The 16,776-nt window shown below is 39.9% G+C and overlaps 41 non-coding genes and 9 pseudogenes across 41 annotated transcripts; all 50 read left to right on the forward strand.

Annotated features, from left to right (window-relative positions):
- The first annotated feature begins 47 nt into the window (after positions 1-47).
- LOC136698155 (5S ribosomal RNA) lies at positions 48-166 on the forward strand. The gene has a single exon (XR_010802925.1). It is a non-coding gene; the product is annotated as a 5S ribosomal RNA (ribosomal RNA).
- Positions 167-388: 222 nt separating this feature from the next.
- Positions 389-507, forward strand: LOC136698819 (5S ribosomal RNA). The gene has a single exon (XR_010803387.1). It is a non-coding gene; the product is annotated as a 5S ribosomal RNA (ribosomal RNA).
- Positions 508-713: 206 nt separating this feature from the next.
- Positions 714-832, forward strand: LOC136698110 (5S ribosomal RNA). The gene has a single exon (XR_010802882.1). It is a non-coding gene; the product is annotated as a 5S ribosomal RNA (ribosomal RNA).
- Positions 833-1,054: 222 nt separating this feature from the next.
- LOC136698820 (5S ribosomal RNA) lies at positions 1,055-1,173 on the forward strand. Its single transcript, XR_010803388.1, has one exon. It is a non-coding gene; the product is annotated as a 5S ribosomal RNA (ribosomal RNA).
- Positions 1,174-1,379: 206 nt separating this feature from the next.
- Positions 1,380-1,498, forward strand: LOC136698822 (5S ribosomal RNA). Its single transcript, XR_010803390.1, has one exon. It is a non-coding gene; the product is annotated as a 5S ribosomal RNA (ribosomal RNA).
- A 221-nt stretch (positions 1,499-1,719) lies between these two features.
- On the forward strand, positions 1,720-1,838 carry LOC136698480 (5S ribosomal RNA; annotated as a pseudogene).
- A 224-nt stretch (positions 1,839-2,062) lies between these two features.
- LOC136698823 (5S ribosomal RNA) lies at positions 2,063-2,181 on the forward strand. The gene has a single exon (XR_010803391.1). It is a non-coding gene; the product is annotated as a 5S ribosomal RNA (ribosomal RNA).
- A 224-nt stretch (positions 2,182-2,405) lies between these two features.
- Positions 2,406-2,524, forward strand: LOC136698157 (5S ribosomal RNA). Its single transcript, XR_010802927.1, has one exon. It is a non-coding gene; the product is annotated as a 5S ribosomal RNA (ribosomal RNA).
- Positions 2,525-2,732: 208 nt separating this feature from the next.
- Positions 2,733-2,851, forward strand: LOC136698158 (5S ribosomal RNA). Its single transcript, XR_010802928.1, has one exon. It is a non-coding gene; the product is annotated as a 5S ribosomal RNA (ribosomal RNA).
- Positions 2,852-3,073: 222 nt separating this feature from the next.
- Positions 3,074-3,192, forward strand: LOC136698291 (5S ribosomal RNA). The gene has a single exon (XR_010803054.1). It is a non-coding gene; the product is annotated as a 5S ribosomal RNA (ribosomal RNA).
- A 206-nt stretch (positions 3,193-3,398) lies between these two features.
- LOC136698824 (5S ribosomal RNA) lies at positions 3,399-3,517 on the forward strand. The gene has a single exon (XR_010803392.1). It is a non-coding gene; the product is annotated as a 5S ribosomal RNA (ribosomal RNA).
- A 222-nt stretch (positions 3,518-3,739) lies between these two features.
- LOC136698292 (5S ribosomal RNA) lies at positions 3,740-3,858 on the forward strand. Its single transcript, XR_010803055.1, has one exon. It is a non-coding gene; the product is annotated as a 5S ribosomal RNA (ribosomal RNA).
- Positions 3,859-4,064: 206 nt separating this feature from the next.
- LOC136698121 (5S ribosomal RNA) lies at positions 4,065-4,183 on the forward strand. Its single transcript, XR_010802893.1, has one exon. It is a non-coding gene; the product is annotated as a 5S ribosomal RNA (ribosomal RNA).
- A 206-nt stretch (positions 4,184-4,389) lies between these two features.
- On the forward strand, positions 4,390-4,508 carry LOC136698133 (5S ribosomal RNA). Its single transcript, XR_010802904.1, has one exon. It is a non-coding gene; the product is annotated as a 5S ribosomal RNA (ribosomal RNA).
- Positions 4,509-4,730: 222 nt separating this feature from the next.
- LOC136698293 (5S ribosomal RNA) lies at positions 4,731-4,849 on the forward strand. The gene has a single exon (XR_010803056.1). It is a non-coding gene; the product is annotated as a 5S ribosomal RNA (ribosomal RNA).
- Positions 4,850-5,055: 206 nt separating this feature from the next.
- On the forward strand, positions 5,056-5,174 carry LOC136698825 (5S ribosomal RNA). The gene has a single exon (XR_010803393.1). It is a non-coding gene; the product is annotated as a 5S ribosomal RNA (ribosomal RNA).
- A 222-nt stretch (positions 5,175-5,396) lies between these two features.
- LOC136698294 (5S ribosomal RNA) lies at positions 5,397-5,515 on the forward strand. The gene has a single exon (XR_010803057.1). It is a non-coding gene; the product is annotated as a 5S ribosomal RNA (ribosomal RNA).
- A 206-nt stretch (positions 5,516-5,721) lies between these two features.
- On the forward strand, positions 5,722-5,840 carry LOC136698144 (5S ribosomal RNA). Its single transcript, XR_010802915.1, has one exon. It is a non-coding gene; the product is annotated as a 5S ribosomal RNA (ribosomal RNA).
- A 206-nt stretch (positions 5,841-6,046) lies between these two features.
- Positions 6,047-6,165, forward strand: LOC136698156 (5S ribosomal RNA). Its single transcript, XR_010802926.1, has one exon. It is a non-coding gene; the product is annotated as a 5S ribosomal RNA (ribosomal RNA).
- Positions 6,166-6,387: 222 nt separating this feature from the next.
- On the forward strand, positions 6,388-6,506 carry LOC136698159 (5S ribosomal RNA). The gene has a single exon (XR_010802929.1). It is a non-coding gene; the product is annotated as a 5S ribosomal RNA (ribosomal RNA).
- Positions 6,507-6,714: 208 nt separating this feature from the next.
- LOC136698826 (5S ribosomal RNA) lies at positions 6,715-6,833 on the forward strand. The gene has a single exon (XR_010803394.1). It is a non-coding gene; the product is annotated as a 5S ribosomal RNA (ribosomal RNA).
- Positions 6,834-7,039: 206 nt separating this feature from the next.
- On the forward strand, positions 7,040-7,158 carry LOC136698168 (5S ribosomal RNA). The gene has a single exon (XR_010802937.1). It is a non-coding gene; the product is annotated as a 5S ribosomal RNA (ribosomal RNA).
- Positions 7,159-7,380: 222 nt separating this feature from the next.
- LOC136698160 (5S ribosomal RNA) lies at positions 7,381-7,499 on the forward strand. The gene has a single exon (XR_010802930.1). It is a non-coding gene; the product is annotated as a 5S ribosomal RNA (ribosomal RNA).
- A 208-nt stretch (positions 7,500-7,707) lies between these two features.
- Positions 7,708-7,826, forward strand: LOC136698161 (5S ribosomal RNA). The gene has a single exon (XR_010802931.1). It is a non-coding gene; the product is annotated as a 5S ribosomal RNA (ribosomal RNA).
- Positions 7,827-8,047: 221 nt separating this feature from the next.
- LOC136698163 (5S ribosomal RNA) lies at positions 8,048-8,166 on the forward strand. The gene has a single exon (XR_010802932.1). It is a non-coding gene; the product is annotated as a 5S ribosomal RNA (ribosomal RNA).
- A 221-nt stretch (positions 8,167-8,387) lies between these two features.
- Positions 8,388-8,506, forward strand: LOC136698481 (5S ribosomal RNA; annotated as a pseudogene).
- Positions 8,507-8,730: 224 nt separating this feature from the next.
- LOC136698827 (5S ribosomal RNA) lies at positions 8,731-8,849 on the forward strand. The gene has a single exon (XR_010803395.1). It is a non-coding gene; the product is annotated as a 5S ribosomal RNA (ribosomal RNA).
- Positions 8,850-9,070: 221 nt separating this feature from the next.
- Positions 9,071-9,189, forward strand: LOC136698482 (5S ribosomal RNA; annotated as a pseudogene).
- Positions 9,190-9,413: 224 nt separating this feature from the next.
- On the forward strand, positions 9,414-9,532 carry LOC136698828 (5S ribosomal RNA). Its single transcript, XR_010803396.1, has one exon. It is a non-coding gene; the product is annotated as a 5S ribosomal RNA (ribosomal RNA).
- A 221-nt stretch (positions 9,533-9,753) lies between these two features.
- On the forward strand, positions 9,754-9,872 carry LOC136698483 (5S ribosomal RNA; annotated as a pseudogene).
- Positions 9,873-10,096: 224 nt separating this feature from the next.
- Positions 10,097-10,215, forward strand: LOC136698829 (5S ribosomal RNA). Its single transcript, XR_010803397.1, has one exon. It is a non-coding gene; the product is annotated as a 5S ribosomal RNA (ribosomal RNA).
- A 222-nt stretch (positions 10,216-10,437) lies between these two features.
- LOC136698164 (5S ribosomal RNA) lies at positions 10,438-10,556 on the forward strand. The gene has a single exon (XR_010802933.1). It is a non-coding gene; the product is annotated as a 5S ribosomal RNA (ribosomal RNA).
- Positions 10,557-10,764: 208 nt separating this feature from the next.
- Positions 10,765-10,883, forward strand: LOC136698976 (5S ribosomal RNA). Its single transcript, XR_010803538.1, has one exon. It is a non-coding gene; the product is annotated as a 5S ribosomal RNA (ribosomal RNA).
- Positions 10,884-11,089: 206 nt separating this feature from the next.
- Positions 11,090-11,208, forward strand: LOC136698977 (5S ribosomal RNA). The gene has a single exon (XR_010803539.1). It is a non-coding gene; the product is annotated as a 5S ribosomal RNA (ribosomal RNA).
- A 206-nt stretch (positions 11,209-11,414) lies between these two features.
- On the forward strand, positions 11,415-11,533 carry LOC136698485 (5S ribosomal RNA; annotated as a pseudogene).
- A 224-nt stretch (positions 11,534-11,757) lies between these two features.
- Positions 11,758-11,876, forward strand: LOC136698830 (5S ribosomal RNA). The gene has a single exon (XR_010803398.1). It is a non-coding gene; the product is annotated as a 5S ribosomal RNA (ribosomal RNA).
- Positions 11,877-12,097: 221 nt separating this feature from the next.
- LOC136698486 (5S ribosomal RNA) lies at positions 12,098-12,216 on the forward strand (annotated as a pseudogene).
- A 224-nt stretch (positions 12,217-12,440) lies between these two features.
- Positions 12,441-12,559, forward strand: LOC136698831 (5S ribosomal RNA). The gene has a single exon (XR_010803399.1). It is a non-coding gene; the product is annotated as a 5S ribosomal RNA (ribosomal RNA).
- Positions 12,560-12,781: 222 nt separating this feature from the next.
- LOC136698487 (5S ribosomal RNA) lies at positions 12,782-12,900 on the forward strand (annotated as a pseudogene).
- Positions 12,901-13,123: 223 nt separating this feature from the next.
- Positions 13,124-13,242, forward strand: LOC136698833 (5S ribosomal RNA). Its single transcript, XR_010803401.1, has one exon. It is a non-coding gene; the product is annotated as a 5S ribosomal RNA (ribosomal RNA).
- A 221-nt stretch (positions 13,243-13,463) lies between these two features.
- LOC136698488 (5S ribosomal RNA) lies at positions 13,464-13,582 on the forward strand (annotated as a pseudogene).
- A 224-nt stretch (positions 13,583-13,806) lies between these two features.
- LOC136698834 (5S ribosomal RNA) lies at positions 13,807-13,925 on the forward strand. The gene has a single exon (XR_010803402.1). It is a non-coding gene; the product is annotated as a 5S ribosomal RNA (ribosomal RNA).
- Positions 13,926-14,146: 221 nt separating this feature from the next.
- LOC136698165 (5S ribosomal RNA) lies at positions 14,147-14,265 on the forward strand. Its single transcript, XR_010802934.1, has one exon. It is a non-coding gene; the product is annotated as a 5S ribosomal RNA (ribosomal RNA).
- Positions 14,266-14,473: 208 nt separating this feature from the next.
- On the forward strand, positions 14,474-14,592 carry LOC136698978 (5S ribosomal RNA). The gene has a single exon (XR_010803540.1). It is a non-coding gene; the product is annotated as a 5S ribosomal RNA (ribosomal RNA).
- Positions 14,593-14,813: 221 nt separating this feature from the next.
- LOC136698835 (5S ribosomal RNA) lies at positions 14,814-14,932 on the forward strand. Its single transcript, XR_010803403.1, has one exon. It is a non-coding gene; the product is annotated as a 5S ribosomal RNA (ribosomal RNA).
- Positions 14,933-15,154: 222 nt separating this feature from the next.
- LOC136698166 (5S ribosomal RNA) lies at positions 15,155-15,273 on the forward strand. Its single transcript, XR_010802935.1, has one exon. It is a non-coding gene; the product is annotated as a 5S ribosomal RNA (ribosomal RNA).
- Positions 15,274-15,481: 208 nt separating this feature from the next.
- Positions 15,482-15,600, forward strand: LOC136698980 (5S ribosomal RNA). Its single transcript, XR_010803541.1, has one exon. It is a non-coding gene; the product is annotated as a 5S ribosomal RNA (ribosomal RNA).
- A 206-nt stretch (positions 15,601-15,806) lies between these two features.
- Positions 15,807-15,925, forward strand: LOC136698981 (5S ribosomal RNA). The gene has a single exon (XR_010803542.1). It is a non-coding gene; the product is annotated as a 5S ribosomal RNA (ribosomal RNA).
- Positions 15,926-16,131: 206 nt separating this feature from the next.
- Positions 16,132-16,250, forward strand: LOC136698489 (5S ribosomal RNA; annotated as a pseudogene).
- A 224-nt stretch (positions 16,251-16,474) lies between these two features.
- LOC136698836 (5S ribosomal RNA) lies at positions 16,475-16,593 on the forward strand. Its single transcript, XR_010803404.1, has one exon. It is a non-coding gene; the product is annotated as a 5S ribosomal RNA (ribosomal RNA).
- Positions 16,594-16,776: the final 183 nt, after the last annotated feature.

The following is a 16,776-nucleotide window of genomic DNA, read 5'->3' on the forward strand; positions in this document are numbered from 1 at the left end:
CTCTTAGAAGAGTATATAGAAATAGTCTTCTACAGCCAGCAGTGATCGCTTACGGCCATACCACTCCTTGAAAGCCCGATCTCGTCTGATCTCGGAAGCGAAGAAGAGTTGGGCCTAGTTAGTACTTGGATGGGAGACTGCCTGGGAATACTAGGTGCTGTAAGCTTTTTAGCTTAAGCTTCTATTATAAAGACAGTAACCACAGTCATTTAAACACAAGAGAAGAAGAAAACTTAAAAAAAACAAAAAAAAAAAAAAAAAAAACGAACTGGAAAGCCAATCATTTTCATTTGAGGTGTCAGGTGGTCTACCGTTTACAGGCAGCTCTAAAACAAGTATTACTCTTAGAAGAGTATATAGAAATAGTCTTCTACAGCCAGCAGTGATCGCTTACGGCCATACCACTCCTTGAAAGCCCGATCCCGTCTGATCTCGGAAGCGAAGAAGAGTTGGGCCTAGTTAGTACTTGGATGGGAGACTGCCTGGGAATACTAGGTGCTGTAAGCTTTTTAGCTTAAGCTTCTATTATAAAGACAGTAACCACAGTCATTTAAACACAAGAGAAGAAGAAAACTACAAAAAAAAAAAACGAACTGGAAAGCCAATCATTTTCATTTGAGGTGTCAGGTGGTCTACCGTTTACAGGCAGCTCTAAAACAAGTATTACTCTTAGAAGAGTATATAGAAATAGTCTTCTACAGCCAGCAGTGATCGCTTACGGCCATACCACTCCTTGAAAGCCCGATCCCGTCTGATCTCGGAAGTGAAGAAGAGTTGGGCCTAGTTAGTACTTGGATGGGAGACTGCCTGGGAATACTAGGTGCTGTAAGCTTTTTAGCTTAAGCTTCTATTATAAAGACAGTAACCACAGTCATTTAAACACAAGAGAAGAAGAAAACTTAAAAAAAAAAAACAACTAAAAAGAAAAAACGAACTGGAAAGCCAATCATTTTCATTTGAGGTGTCAGGTGGTCTACCGTTTACAGGCAGCTCTAAAACAAGTATTACTCTTAGAAGAGTATATAGAAATAGTCTTCTACAGCCAGCAGTGATCGCTTACGGCCATACCACTCCTTGAAAGCCCGATCCCGTCTGATCTCGGAAGCGAAGAAGAGTTGGGCCTAGTTAGTACTTGGATGGGAGACTGCCTGGGAATACTAGGTGCTGTAAGCTTTTTAGCTTAAGCTTCTATTATAAAGACAGTAACCACAGTCATTTAAACACAAGAGAAGAAGAAAACTACAAAAAAAAAAAACGAACTGGAAAGCCAATCATTTTCATTTGAGGTGTCAGGTGGTCTACCGTTTACAGGCAGCTCTAAAACAAGTATTACTCTTAGAAGAGTATATAGAAATAGTCTTCTACAGCCAGCAGTGATCGCTTACGGCCATACCACTCCTTGAAAGCCCGATCCCGTCTGATCTCGGAAGCGAAGAAGAGTTGGGCCTAGTTAGTACTTGGATGGGAGACTGCCTGGGAATACTAGGTGCTGTAAGCTTTTTAGCTTAAGCTTCTATTATAAAGACAGTAACCACAGTCATTTAAACACAAGAGAAGAAGAAAACTTAAAAAAAAAAACAACTAAAAAGAAAAAACGAACTGGAAAGCCAATCATTTTCATTTGAGGTGTCAGGTGGTCTACCGTTTACAGGCAGCTCTAAAACAAGTATTACTCTTAGAAGAGTATATAGAAATAGTCTTCTACAGCCAGCAGTGATCGCTTACGGCCATACCACTCCTTGAAAGCCCGATCTCGTCTGATCTCGGAAGCGAAGAAGAGTTGGGCCTAGTTAGTACTTGGATGAGAGACTGCCTGGGAATACTAGGTGCTGTAAGCTTTTTAGCTTAAGTTTCTATTATAAAGACAGTAACCACAGTCATTTAAACACAAGAGAAGAAGAAAACTTAAAAAAAACAGACAAAAAAAACAAAAAAAAACGAACTGGAAAGCCAATCATTTTCATTTGAGGTGTCAGGTGGTCTACCGTTTACAGGCAGCTCTAAAACAAGTATTACTCTTAGAAGAGTATATAGAAATAGTCTTCTACAGCCAGCAGTGATCGCTTACGGCCATACCACTCCTTGAAAGCCCGATCCCGTCTGATCTCGGAAGCGAAGAAGAGTTGGGCCTAGTTAGTACTTGGATGGGAGACTGCCTGGGAATACTAGGTGCTGTAAGCTTTTTAGCTTAAGCTTCTATTATAAAGACAGTAACCACAGTCATTTAAACACAAGAGAAGAAGAAAACTTAAAAAAAACAGACAAAAAAAACAGAAAAAAACGAACTGGAAAGCCAATCATTTTCATTTGAGGTGTCAGGTGGTCTACCGTTTACAGGCAGCTCTAAAACAAGTATTACTCTTAGAAGAGTATATAGAAATAGTCTTCTACAGCCAGCAGTGATCGCTTACGGCCATACCACTCCTTGAAAGCCCGATCTCGTCTGATCTCGGAAGCGAAGAAGAGTTGGGCCTAGTTAGTACTTGGATGGGAGACTGCCTGGGAATACTAGGTGCTGTAAGCTTTTTAGCTTAAGTTTCTATTATAAAGACAGTAACCACAGTCATTTAAACACAAGAGAAGAAGAAAACTTAAAAAAAAAAAAAAACGAACTGGAAAGTCAATCATTTTCATTTGAGGTGTCAGGTGGTCTACCGTTTACAGGCAGCTCTAAAACAAGTATTACTCTTAGAAGAGTATATAGAAATAGTCTTCTACAGCCAGCAGTGATCGCTTACGGCCATACCACTCCTTGAAAGCCCGATCTCGTCTGATCTCGGAAGCGAAGAAGAGTTGGGCCTAGTTAGTACTTGGATGGGAGACTGCCTGGGAATACTAGGTGCTGTAAGCTTTTTAGCTTAAGCTTCTATTATAAAGACAGTAACCACAGTCATTTAAACACAAGAGAAGAAGAAAACTTAAAAAAAACAAACAAAAAAAAAAAAAAAACGAACTGGAAAGCCAATCATTTTCATTTGAGGTGTCAGGTGGTCTACCGTTTACAGGCAGCTCTAAAACAAGTATTACTCTTAGAAGAGTATATAGAAATAGTCTTCTACAGCCAGCAGTGATCGCTTACGGCCATACCACTCCTTGAAAGCCCGATCCTGTCTGATCTCGGAAGCGAAGAAGAGTTGGGCCTAGTTAGTACTTGGATGGGAGACTGCCTGGGAATACTAGGTGCTGTAAGCTTTTTAGCTTAAGCTTCTATTATAAAGACAGTAACCACAGTCATTTAAACACAAGAGAAGAAGAAAACTACAAAAAAAAAAAACGAACTGGAAAGCCAATCATTTTCATTTGAGGTGTCAGGTGGTCTACCGTTTACAGGCAGCTCTAAAACAAGTATTACTCTTAGAAGAGTATATAGAAATAGTCTTCTACAGCCAGCAGTGATCGCTTACGGCCATACCACTCCTTGAAAGCCCGATCCCGTCTGATCTCGGAAGCGAAGAAGAGTTGGGCCTAGTTAGTACTTGGATGGGAGACTGCCTGGGAATACTAGGTGCTGTAAGCTTTTTAGCTTAAGCTTCTATTATAAAGACAGTAACCACAGTCATTTAAACACAAGAGAAGAAGAAAACTTAAAAAAAAAAAACAACTAAAAAGAAAAAACGAACTGGAAAGCCAATCATTTTCATTTGAGGTGTCAGGTGGTCTACCGTTTACAGGCAGCTCTAAAACAAGTATTACTCTTAGAAGAGTATATAGAAATAGTCTTCTACAGCCAGCAGTGATCGCTTACGGCCATACCACTCCTTGAAAGCCCGATCCTGTCTGATCTCGGAAGCGAAGAAGAGTTGGGCCTAGTTAGTACTTGGATGGGAGACTGCCTGGGAATACTAGGTGCTGTAAGCTTTTTAGCTTAAGCTTCTATTATAAAGACAGTAACCACAGTCATTTAAACACAAGAGAAGAAGAAAACTACAAAAAAAAAAAACGAACTGGAAAGCCAATCATTTTCATTTGAGGTGTCAGGTGGTCTACCGTTTACAGGCAGCTCTAAAACAAGTATTACTCTTAGAAGAGTATATAGAAATAGTCTTCTACAGCCAGCAGTGATCGCTTACGGCCATACCACTCCTTGAAAGCCCGATCCCGTCTGATCTCGGAAGTGAAGAAGAGTTGGGCCTAGTTAGTACTTGGATGGGAGACTGCCTGGGAATACTAGGTGCTGTAAGCTTTTTAGCTTAAGCTTCTATTATAAAGACAGTAACCACAGTCATTTAAACACAAGAGAAGAAGAAAACTACAAAAAAAAAAAACGAACTGGAAAGCCAATCATTTTCATTTGAGGTGTCAGGTGGTCTACCGTTTACAGGCAGCTCTAAAACAAGTATTACTCTTAGAAGAGTATATAGAAATAGTCTTCTACAGCCAGCAGTGATCGCTTACGGCCATACCACTCCTTGAAAGCCCGATCCCGTCTGATCTCGGAAGTGAAGAAGAGTTGGGCCTAGTTAGTACTTGGATGGGAGACTGCCTGGGAATACTAGGTGCTGTAAGCTTTTTAGCTTAAGCTTCTATTATAAAGACAGTAACCACAGTCATTTAAACACAAGAGAAGAAGAAAACTTAAAAAAAAAAAACAACTAAAAAGAAAAAACGAACTGGAAAGCCAATCATTTTCATTTGAGGTGTCAGGTGGTCTACCGTTTACAGGCAGCTCTAAAACAAGTATTACTCTTAGAAGAGTATATAGAAATAGTCTTCTACAGCCAGCAGTGATCGCTTACGGCCATACCACTCCTTGAAAGCCCGATCCTGTCTGATCTCGGAAGCGAAGAAGAGTTGGGCCTAGTTAGTACTTGGATGGGAGACTGCCTGGGAATACTAGGTGCTGTAAGCTTTTTAGCTTAAGCTTCTATTATAAAGACAGTAACCACAGTCATTTAAACACAAGAGAAGAAGAAAACTACAAAAAAAAAAAACGAACTGGAAAGCCAATCATTTTCATTTGAGGTGTCAGGTGGTCTACCGTTTACAGGCAGCTCTAAAACAAGTATTACTCTTAGAAGAGTATATAGAAATAGTCTTCTACAGCCAGCAGTGATCGCTTACGGCCATACCACTCCTTGAAAGCCCGATCCCGTCTGATCTCGGAAGCGAAGAAGAGTTGGGCCTAGTTAGTACTTGGATGGGAGACTGCCTGGGAATACTAGGTGCTGTAAGCTTTTTAGCTTAAGCTTCTATTATAAAGACAGTAACCACAGTCATTTAAACACAAGAGAAGAAGAAAACTTAAAAAAAAAAAACAACTAAAAAGAAAAAACGAACTGGAAAGCCAATCATTTTCATTTGAGGTGTCAGGTGGTCTACCGTTTACAGGCAGCTCTAAAACAAGTATTACTCTTAGAAGAGTATATAGAAATAGTCTTCTACAGCCAGCAGTGATCGCTTACGGCCATACCACTCCTTGAAAGCCCGATCCTGTCTGATCTCGGAAGCGAAGAAGAGTTGGGCCTAGTTAGTACTTGGATGGGAGACTGCCTGGGAATACTAGGTGCTGTAAGCTTTTTAGCTTAAGCTTCTATTATAAAGACAGTAACCACAGTCATTTAAACACAAGAGAAGAAGAAAACTACAAAAAAAAAAAACGAACTGGAAAGCCAATCATTTTCATTTGAGGTGTCAGGTGGTCTACCGTTTACAGGCAGCTCTAAAACAAGTATTACTCTTAGAAGAGTATATAGAAATAGTCTTCTACAGCCAGCAGTGATCGCTTACGGCCATACCACTCCTTGAAAGCCCGATCCCGTCTGATCTCGGAAGTGAAGAAGAGTTGGGCCTAGTTAGTACTTGGATGGGAGACTGCCTGGGAATACTAGGTGCTGTAAGCTTTTTAGCTTAAGCTTCTATTATAAAGACAGTAACCACAGTCATTTAAACACAAGAGAAGAAGAAAACTACAAAAAAAAAAAACGAACTGGAAAGCCAATCATTTTCATTTGAGGTGTCAGGTGGTCTACCGTTTACAGGCAGCTCTAAAACAAGTATTACTCTTAGAAGAGTATATAGAAATAGTCTTCTACAGCCAGCAGTGATCGCTTACGGCCATACCACTCCTTGAAAGCCCGATCCCGTCTGATCTCGGAAGTGAAGAAGAGTTGGGCCTAGTTAGTACTTGGATGGGAGACTGCCTGGGAATACTAGGTGCTGTAAGCTTTTTAGCTTAAGCTTCTATTATAAAGACAGTAACCACAGTCATTTAAACACAAGAGAAGAAGAAAACTTAAAAAAAAAAAACAACTAAAAAGAAAAAACGAACTGGAAAGCCAATCATTTTCATTTGAGGTGTCAGGTGGTCTACCGTTTACAGGCAGCTCTAAAACAAGTATTACTCTTAGAAGAGTATATAGAAATAGTCTTCTACAGCCAGCAGTGAGCGCTTACGGCCATACCACTCCTTGAAAGCCCGATCTCGTCTGATCTCGGAAGCGAAGAAGAGTTGGGCCTAGTTAGTACTTGGATGGGAGACTGCCTGGGAATACTAGGTGCTGTAAGCTTTTTAGCTTAAGTTTCTATTATAAAGACAGTAACCACAGTCATTTAAACACAAGAGAAGAAGAAAACTTAAAAAAAAAAAAAAACGAACTGGAAAGTCAATCATTTTCATTTGAGGTGTCAGGTGGTCTACCGTTTACAGGCAGCTCTAAAACAAGTATTACTCTTAGAAGAGTATATAGAAATAGTCTTCTACAGCCAGCAGTGATCGCTTACGGCCATACCACTCCTTGAAAGCCCGATCCCGTCTGATCTCGGAAGCGAAGAAGAGTTGGGCCTAGTTAGTACTTGGATGGGAGACTGCCTGGGAATACTAGGTGCTGTAAGCTTTTTAGCTTAAGCTTCTATTATAAAGACAGTAACCACAGTCATTTAAACACAAGAGAAGAAGAAAACTACAAAAAAAAAAAACGAACTGGAAAGCCAATCATTTTCATTTGAGGTGTCAGGTGGTCTACCGTTTACAGGCAGCTCTAAAACAAGTATTACTCTTAGAAGAGTATATAGAAATAGTCTTCTACAGCCAGCAGTGATCGCTTACGGCCATACCACTCCTTGAAAGCCCGATCCCGTCTGATCTCGGAAGTGAAGAAGAGTTGGGCCTAGTTAGTACTTGGATGGGAGACTGCCTGGGAATACTAGGTGCTGTAAGCTTTTTAGCTTAAGCTTCTATTATAAAGACAGTAACCACAGTCATTTAAACACAAGAGAAGAAGAAAACTTAAAAAAAAAAAACAACTAAAAAGAAAAAACGAACTGGAAAGCCAATCATTTTCATTTGAGGTGTCAGGTGGTCTACCGTTTACAGGCAGCTCTAAAACAAGTATTACTCTTAGAAGAGTATATAGAAATAGTCTTCTACAGCCAGCAGTGATCGCTTACGGCCATACCACTCCTTGAAAGCCCGATCTCGTCTGATCTCGGAAGCGAAGAAGAGTTGGGCCTAGTTAGTACTTGGATGGGAGACTGCCTGGGAATACTAGGTGCTGTAAGCTTTTTAGCTTAAGTTTCTATTATAAAGACAGTAACCACAGTCATTTAAACACAAGAGAAGAAGAAAACTTAAAAAAAAAAAAAAACGAACTGGAAAGTCAATCATTTTCATTTGAGGTGTCAGGTGGTCTACCGTTTACAGGCAGCTCTAAAACAAGTATTACTCTTAGAAGAGTATATAGAAATAGTCTTCTACAGCCAGCAGTGATCGCTTACGGCCATACCACTCCTTGAAAGCCCGATCTCGTCTGATCTCGGAAGCGAAGAAGAGTTGGGCCTAGTTAGTACTTGGATGGGAGACTGCCTGGGAATACTAGGTGCTGTAAGCTTTTTAGCTTAAGTTTCTATTATAAAGACAGTAACCACAGTCATTTAAACACAAGAGAAGAAGAAAACTTAAAAAAAAAAACAACAACAAAAAAAAAACGAACTGGAAAGCCAATCATTTTCATTTGAGGTGTCAGGTGGTATACCGTTTACAGGCAGCTCTAAAACAAGTATTACTCTTAGAAGAGTATATAGAAATAGTCTTCTACAGCCAGCAGTGATCGCTTACGGCCATACCACTCCTTGAAAGCCCGATCTCGTCTGATCTCGGAAGCGAAGAAGAGTTGGGCCTAGTTAGTACTTGGATGGGAGACTGCCTGGGAATACTAGGTGCTGTAAGCTTTTTAGCTTAAGCTTCTATTATAAAGACAGTAACCACAGTCATTTAAACACAAGAGAAGAAGAAAACTTAAAAAAAACAAAAAAAAAAAAAAAAAAACGAACTGGAAAGCCAATCATTTTCATTTGAGGTGTCAGGTGGTCTACCGTTTACAGGCAGCTCTAAAACAAGTATTACTCTTAGAAGAGTATATAGAAATAGTCTTCTACAGCCAGCAGTGATCGCTTACGGCCATACCACTCCTTGAAAGCCCGATCTCGTCTGATCTCGGAAGCGAAGAAGAGTTGGGCCTAGTTAGTACTTGGATGAGAGACTGCCTGGGAATACTAGGTGCTGTAAGCTTTTTAGCTTAAGTTTCTATTATAAAGACAGTAACCACAGTCATTTAAACACAAGAGAAGAAGAAAACTTAAAAAAAACAGACAAAAAAAACAAAAAAAAACGAACTGGAAAGCCAATCATTTTCATTTGAGGTGTCAGGTGGTCTACCGTTTACAGGCAGCTCTAAAACAAGTATTACTCTTAGAAGAGTATATAGAAATAGTCTTCTACAGCCAGCAGTGATCGCTTACGGCCATACCACTCCTTGAAAGCCCGATCCCGTCTGATCTCGGAAGCGAAGAAGAGTTGGGCCTAGTTAGTACTTGGATGGGAGACTGCCTGGGAATACTAGGTGCTGTAAGCTTTTTAGCTTAAGCTTCTATTATAAAGACAGTAACCACAGTCATTTAAACACAAGAGAAGAAGAAAACTTAAAAAAAAAAACAACTAAAAAGAAAAAACGAACTGGAAAGCCAATCATTTTCATTTGAGGTGTCAGGTGGTCTACCGTTTACAGGCAGCTCTAAAACAAGTATTACTCTTAGAAGAGTATATAGAAATAGTCTTCTACAGCCAGCAGTGATCGCTTACGGCCATACCACTCCTTGAAAGCCCGATCTCGTCTGATCTCGGAAGCGAAGAAGAGTTGGGCCTAGTTAGTACTTGGATGAGAGACTGCCTGGGAATACTAGGTGCTGTAAGCTTTTTAGCTTAAGTTTCTATTATAAAGACAGTAACCACAGTCATTTAAACACAAGAGAAGAAGAAAACTTAAAAAAAACAGACAAAAAAAACAAAAAAAAACGAACTGGAAAGCCAATCATTTTCATTTGAGGTGTCAGGTGGTCTACCGTTTACAGGCAGCTCTAAAACAAGTATTACTCTTAGAAGAGTATATAGAAATAGTCTTCTACAGCCAGCAGTGATCGCTTACGGCCATACCACTCCTTGAAAGCCCGATCCCGTCTGATCTCGGAAGCGAAGAAGAGTTGGGCCTAGTTAGTACTTGGATGGGAGACTGCCTGGGAATACTAGGTGCTGTAAGCTTTTTAGCTTAAGCTTCTATTATAAAGACAGTAACCACAGTCATTTAAACACAAGAGAAGAAGAAAACTTAAAAAAAAAAACAACTAAAAAGAAAAAACGAACTGGAAAGCCAATCATTTTCATTTGAGGTGTCAGGTGGTCTACCGTTTACAGGCAGCTCTAAAACAAGTATTACTCTTAGAAGAGTATATAGAAATAGTCTTCTACAGCCAGCAGTGATCGCTTACGGCCATACCACTCCTTGAAAGCCCGATCTCGTCTGATCTCGGAAGCGAAGAAGAGTTGGGCCTAGTTAGTACTTGGATGAGAGACTGCCTGGGAATACTAGGTGCTGTAAGCTTTTTAGCTTAAGTTTCTATTATAAAGACAGTAACCACAGTCATTTAAACACAAGAGAAGAAGAAAACTTAAAAAAAACAGACAAAAAAAACAAAAAAAAACGAACTGGAAAGCCAATCATTTTCATTTGAGGTGTCAGGTGGTCTACCGTTTACAGGCAGCTCTAAAACAAGTATTACTCTTAGAAGAGTATATAGAAATAGTCTTCTACAGCCAGCAGTGATCGCTTACGGCCATACCACTCCTTGAAAGCCCGATCCCGTCTGATCTCGGAAGCGAAGAAGAGTTGGGCCTAGTTAGTACTTGGATGGGAGACTGCCTGGGAATACTAGGTGCTGTAAGCTTTTTAGCTTAAGCTTCTATTATAAAGACAGTAACCACAGTCATTTAAACACAAGAGAAGAAGAAAACTTAAAAAAAAAAAACAACTAAAAAGAAAAAACGAACTGGAAAGCCAATCATTTTCATTTGAGGTGTCAGGTGGTCTACCGTTTACAAGCAGCTCTAAAACAAGTATTACTCTTAGAAGAGTATATAGAAATAGTCTTCTACAGCCAGCAGTGATCGCTTACGGCCATACCACTCCTTGAAAGCCCGATCTCGTCTGATCTCGGAAGCGAAGAAGAGTTGGGCCTAGTTAGTACTTGGATGGGAGACTGCCTGGGAATACTAGGTGCTGTAAGCTTTTTAGCTTAAGTTTCTATTATAAAGACAGTAACCACAGTCATTTAAACACAAGAGAAGAAGAAAACTTAAAAAAAAAAAAAAACGAACTGGAAAGTCAATCATTTTCATTTGAGGTGTCAGGTGGTCTACCGTTTACAGGCAGCTCTAAAACAAGTATTACTCTTAGAAGAGTATATAGAAATAGTCTTCTACAGCCAGCAGTGATCGCTTATGGCCATACCACTCCTTGAAAGCCCGATCCCGTCTGATCTCGGAAGCGAAGAAGAGTTGGGCCTAGTTAGTACTTGGATGGGAGACTGCCTGGGAATACTAGGTGCTGTAAGCTTTTTAGCTTAAGTTTCTATTATAAAGACAGTAACCACAGTCATTTAAACACAAGAGAAGAAAAAAACAACAAAAAAAAAAAACGAACTGGAAAGCCAATCATTTTCATTTGAGGTGTAAGGTGGTCTACCGTTTACAGGCAGCTCTAAAACAAGTATTACTCTTAGAAGAGTATATAGAAATAGTCTTCTACAGCCAGCAATGATCGCTTATGGCCATACCACTCCTTGAAAGCCCGATCCCGTCTGATCTCGGAAGCGAAGAAGAGTTGGGCCTAGTTAGTACTTGGATGGGAGACTGCCTGGGAATACTAGGTGCTGTAAGCTTTTTAGCTTAAGTTTCTATTATAAAGACAGTAACCACAGTCATTTAAACACAAGAGAAGAAAAAAACAACAAAAAAAAAAAACGAACTGGAAAGCCAATCATTTTCATTTGAGGTGTCAGGTGGTCTACCGTTTACAGGCAGCTCTAAAACAAGTATTACTCTTAGAAGAGTATATAGAAATAGTCTTCTACAGCCAGCAGTGATCGCTTACGGCCATACCACTCCTTGAAAGCCCGATCTCGTCTGATCTCGGAAGCGAAGAAGAGTTGGGCCTAGTTAGTACTTGGATGAGAGACTGCCTGGGAATACTAGGTGCTGTAAGCTTTTTAGCTTAAGTTTCTATTATAAAGACAGTAACCACAGTCATTTAAACACAAGAGAAGAAGAAAACTTAAAAAAAACAGACAAAAAAAACAAAAAAAAACGAACTGGAAAGCCAATCATTTTCATTTGAGGTGTCAGGTGGTCTACCGTTTACAGGCAGCTCTAAAACAAGTATTACTCTTAGAAGAGTATATAGAAATAGTCTTCTACAGCCAGCAGTGATCGCTTACGGCCATACCACTCCTTGAAAGCCCGATCCCGTCTGATCTCGGAAGCGAAGAAGAGTTGGGCCTAGTTAGTACTTGGATGGGAGACTGCCTGGGAATACTAGGTGCTGTAAGCTTTTTAGCTTAAGCTTCTATTATAAAGACAGTAACCACAGTCATTTAAACACAAGAGAAGAAGAAAACTTAAAAAAAAAAACAACTAAAAAGAAAAAACGAACTGGAAAGCCAATCATTTTCATTTGAGGTGTCAGGTGGTCTACCGTTTACAGGCAGCTCTAAAACAAGTATTACTCTTAGAAGAGTATATAGAAATAGTCTTCTACAGCCAGCAGTGATCGCTTACGGCCATACCACTCCTTGAAAGCCCGATCTCGTCTGATCTCGGAAGCGAAGAAGAGTTGGGCCTAGTTAGTACTTGGATGAGAGACTGCCTGGGAATACTAGGTGCTGTAAGCTTTTTAGCTTAAGTTTCTATTATAAAGACAGTAACCACAGTCATTTAAACACAAGAGAAGAAGAAAACTTAAAAAAAACAGACAAAAAAAACAAAAAAAAACGAACTGGAAAGCCAATCATTTTCATTTGAGGTGTCAGGTGGTCTACCGTTTACAGGCAGCTCTAAAACAAGTATTACTCTTAGAAGAGTATATAGAAATAGTCTTCTACAGCCAGCAGTGATCGCTTACGGCCATACCACTCCTTGAAAGCCCGATCCCGTCTGATCTCGGAAGCGAAGAAGAGTTGGGCCTAGTTAGTACTTGGATGGGAGACTGCCTGGGAATACTAGGTGCTGTAAGCTTTTTAGCTTAAGCTTCTATTATAAAGACAGTAACCACAGTCATTTAAACACAAGAGAAGAAGAAAACTTAAAAAAAAAAAACAACTAAAAAGAAAAAACGAACTGGAAAGCCAATCATTTTCATTTGAGGTGTCAGGTGGTCTACCGTTTACAGGCAGCTCTAAAACAAGTATTACTCTTAGAAGAGTATATAGAAATAGTCTTCTACAGCCAGCAGTGATCGCTTACGGCCATACCACTCCTTGAAAGCCCGATCTCGTCTGATCTCGGAAGCGAAGAAGAGTTGGGCCTAGTTAGTACTTGGATGAGAGACTGCCTGGGAATACTAGGTGCTGTAAGCTTTTTAGCTTAAGTTTCTATTATAAAGACAGTAACCACAGTCATTTAAACACAAGAGAAGAAGAAAACTTAAAAAAAACAGACAAAAAAACAAAAAAAAACGAACTGGAAAGCCAATCATTTTCATTTGAGGTGTCAGGTGGTCTACCGTTTACAGGCAGCTCTAAAACAAGTATTACTCTTAGAAGAGTATATAGAAATAGTCTTCTACAGCCAGCAGTGATCGCTTACGGCCATACCACTCCTTGAAAGCCCGATCCCGTCTGATCTCGGAAGCGAAGAAGAGTTGGGCCTAGTTAGTACTTGGATGGGAGACTGCCTGGGAATACTAGGTGCTGTAAGCTTTTTAGCTTAAGCTTCTATTATAAAGACAGTAACCACAGTCATTTAAACACAAGAGAAGAAGAAAACTTAAAAAAAAAAACAACTAAAAAGAAAAAACGAACTGGAAAGCCAATCATTTTCATTTGAGGTGTCAGGTGGTCTACCGTTTACAGGCAGCTCTAAAACAAGTATTACTCTTAGAAGAGTATATAGAAATAGTCTTCTACAGCCAGCAGTGATCGCTTACGGCCATACCACTCCTTGAAAGCCCGATCTCGTCTGATCTCGGAAGCGAAGAAGAGTTGGGCCTAGTTAGTACTTGGATGAGAGACTGCCTGGGAATACTAGGTGCTGTAAGCTTTTTAGCTTAAGTTTCTATTATAAAGACAGTAACCACAGTCATTTAAACACAAGAGAAGAAGAAAACTTAAAAAAAACAGACAAAAAAAACAAAAAAAAACGAACTGGAAAGCCAATCATTTTCATTTGAGGTGTCAGGTGGTCTACCGTTTACAGGCAGCTCTAAAACAAGTATTACTCTTAGAAGAGTATATAGAAATAGTCTTCTACAGCCAGCAGTGATCGCTTACGGCCATACCACTCCTTGAAAGCCCGATCCCGTCTGATCTCGGAAGCGAAGAAGAGTTGGGCCTAGTTAGTACTTGGATGGGAGACTGCCTGGGAATACTAGGTGCTGTAAGCTTTTTAGCTTAAGCTTCTATTATAAAGACAGTAACCACAGTCATTTAAACACAAGAGAAGAAGAAAACTTAAAAAAAAAAACAACTAAAAAGAAAAAACGAACTGGAAAGCCAATCATTTTCATTTGAGGTGTCAGGTGGTCTACCGTTTACAGGCAGCTCTAAAACAAGTATTACTCTTAGAAGAGTATATAGAAATAGTCTTCTACAGCCAGCAGTGATCGCTTACGGCCATACCACTCCTTGAAAGCCCGATCTCGTCTGATCTCGGAAGCGAAGAAGAGTTGGGCCTAGTTAGTACTTGGATGGGAGACTGCCTGGGAATACTAGGTGCTGTAAGCTTTTTAGCTTAAGTTTCTATTATAAAGACAGTAACCACAGTCATTTAAACACAAGAGAAGAAGAAAACTTAAAAAAAAAAAAAAACGAACTGGAAAGTCAATCATTTTCATTTGAGGTGTCAGGTGGTCTACCGTTTACAGGCAGCTCTAAAACAAGTATTACTCTTAGAAGAGTATATAGAAATAGTCTTCTACAGCCAGCAGTGATCGCTTATGGCCATACCACTCCTTGAAAGCCCGATCCCGTCTGATCTCGGAAGCGAAGAAGAGTTGGGCCTAGTTAGTACTTGGATGGGAGACTGCCTGGGAATACTAGGTGCTGTAAGCTTTTTAGCTTAAGTTTCTATTATAAAGACAGTAACCACAGTCATTTAAACACAAGAGAAGAAGAAAACTTAAAAAAAAAAACAACTAAAAAGAAAAAACGAACTGGAAAGCCAATCATTTTCATTTGAGGTGTCAGGTGGTCTACCGTTTACAGGCAGCTCTAAAACAAGTATTACTCTTAGAAGAGTATATAGAAATAGTCTTCTACAGCCAGCAGTGATCGCTTACGGCCATACCACTCCTTGAAAGCCCGATCCCGTCTGATCTCGGAAGCGAAGAAGAGTTGGGCCTAGTTAGTACTTGGATGGGAGACTGCCTGGGAATACTAGGTGCTGTAAGCTTTTTAGCTTAAGCTTCTATTATAAAGACAGTAACCACAGTCATTTAAACACAAGAGAAGAAGAAAACTTAAAAAAAAAAAACAACTAAAAAGAAAAAACGAACTGGAAAGCCAATCATTTTCATTTGAGGTGTCAGGTGGTCTACCGTTTACAGGCAGCTCTAAAACAAGTATTACTCTTAGAAGAGTATATAGAAATAGTCTTCTACAGCCAGCAGTGATCGCTTACGGCCATACCACTCCTTGAAAGCCCGATCTCGTCTGATCTCGGAAGCGAAGAAGAGTTGGGCCTAGTTAGTACTTGGATGGGAGACTGCCTGGGAATACTAGGTGCTGTAAGCTTTTTAGCTTAAGTTTCTATTATAAAGACAGTAACCACAGTCATTTAAACACAAGAGAAGAAGAAAACTTAAAAAAAAAAAAAAACGAACTGGAAAGTCAATCATTTTCATTTGAGGTGTCAGGTGGTCTACCGTTTACAGGCAGCTCTAAAACAAGTATTACTCTTAGAAGAGTATATAGAAATAGTCTTCTACAGCCAGCAGTGATCGCTTATGGCCATACCACTCCTTGAAAGCCCGATCCCGTCTGATCTCGGAAGCGAAGAAGAGTTGGGCCTAGTTAGTACTTGGATGGGAGACTGCCTGGGAATACTAGGTGCTGTAAGCTTTTTAGCTTAAGTTTCTATTATAAAGACAGTAACCACAGTCATTTAAACACAAGAGAAGAAAAAAACAACAAAAAAAAAAAACGAACTGGAAAGCCAATCATTTTCATTTGAGGTGTAAGGTGGTCTACCGTTTACAGGCAGCTCTAAAACAAGTATTACTCTTAGAAGAGTATATAGAAATAGTCTTCTACAGCCAGCAGTGATCGCTTATGGCCATACCACTCCTTGAAAGCCCGATCCCGTCTGATCTCGGAAGCGAAGAAGAGTTGGGCCTAGTTAGTACTTGGATGGGAGACTGCCTGGGAATACTAGGTGCTGTAAGCTTTTTAGCTTAAGTTTCTATTATAAAGACAGTAACCACAGTCATTTAAACACAAGAGAAGAAAAAAACAACAAAAAAAAAAAACGAACTGGAAAGCCAATCATTTTCATTTGAGGTGTCAGGTGGTCTACCGTTTACAGGCAGCTCTAAAACAAGTATTACTCTTAGAAGAGTATATAGAAATAGTCTTCTACAGCCAGCAGTGATCGCTTACGGCCATACCACTCCTTGAAAGCCCGATCTCGTCTGATCTCGGAAGCGAAGAAGAGTTGGGCCTAGTTAGTACTTGGATGAGAGACTGCCTGGGAATACTAGGTGCTGTAAGCTTTTTAGCTTAAGTTTCTATTATAAAGACAGTAACCACAGTCATTTAAACACAAGAGAAGAAGAAAACTTAAAAAAAACAGACAAAAAAAACAAAAAAAAACGAACTGGAAAGCCAATCATTTTCATTTGAGGTGTCAGGTGGTCTACCGTTTACAGGCAGCTCTAAAACAAGTATTACTCTTAGAAGAGTATATAGAAATAGTCTTCTACAGCCAGCAGTGATCGCTTACGGCCATACCACTCCTTGAAAGCCCGATCCCGTCTGATCTCGGAAGCGAAGAAGAGTTGGGCCTAGTTAGTACTTGGATGGGAGACTGCCTGGGAATACTAGGTGCTGTAAGCTTTTTAGCTTAAGCTTCTATTATAAAGACAGTAACCACAGTCATTTAAACACAAGAGAAGAAGAAAACTTAAAAAAAAAAACAACTAAAAAGAAAAAACGAACTGGAAAGCCAATCATTTTCATTTGAGGTGTCAGGTGGTCTACCGTTTACAGGCAGCTCTAAAACAAGTATTACTCTTAGAA

Source organism: Hoplias malabaricus, chromosome 5 (genome assembly GCF_029633855.1).
Source record: "Hoplias malabaricus isolate fHopMal1 chromosome 5, fHopMal1.hap1, whole genome shotgun sequence".
Lineage (NCBI taxonomy): Eukaryota > Metazoa > Chordata > Actinopteri > Characiformes > Erythrinidae > Hoplias > Hoplias malabaricus.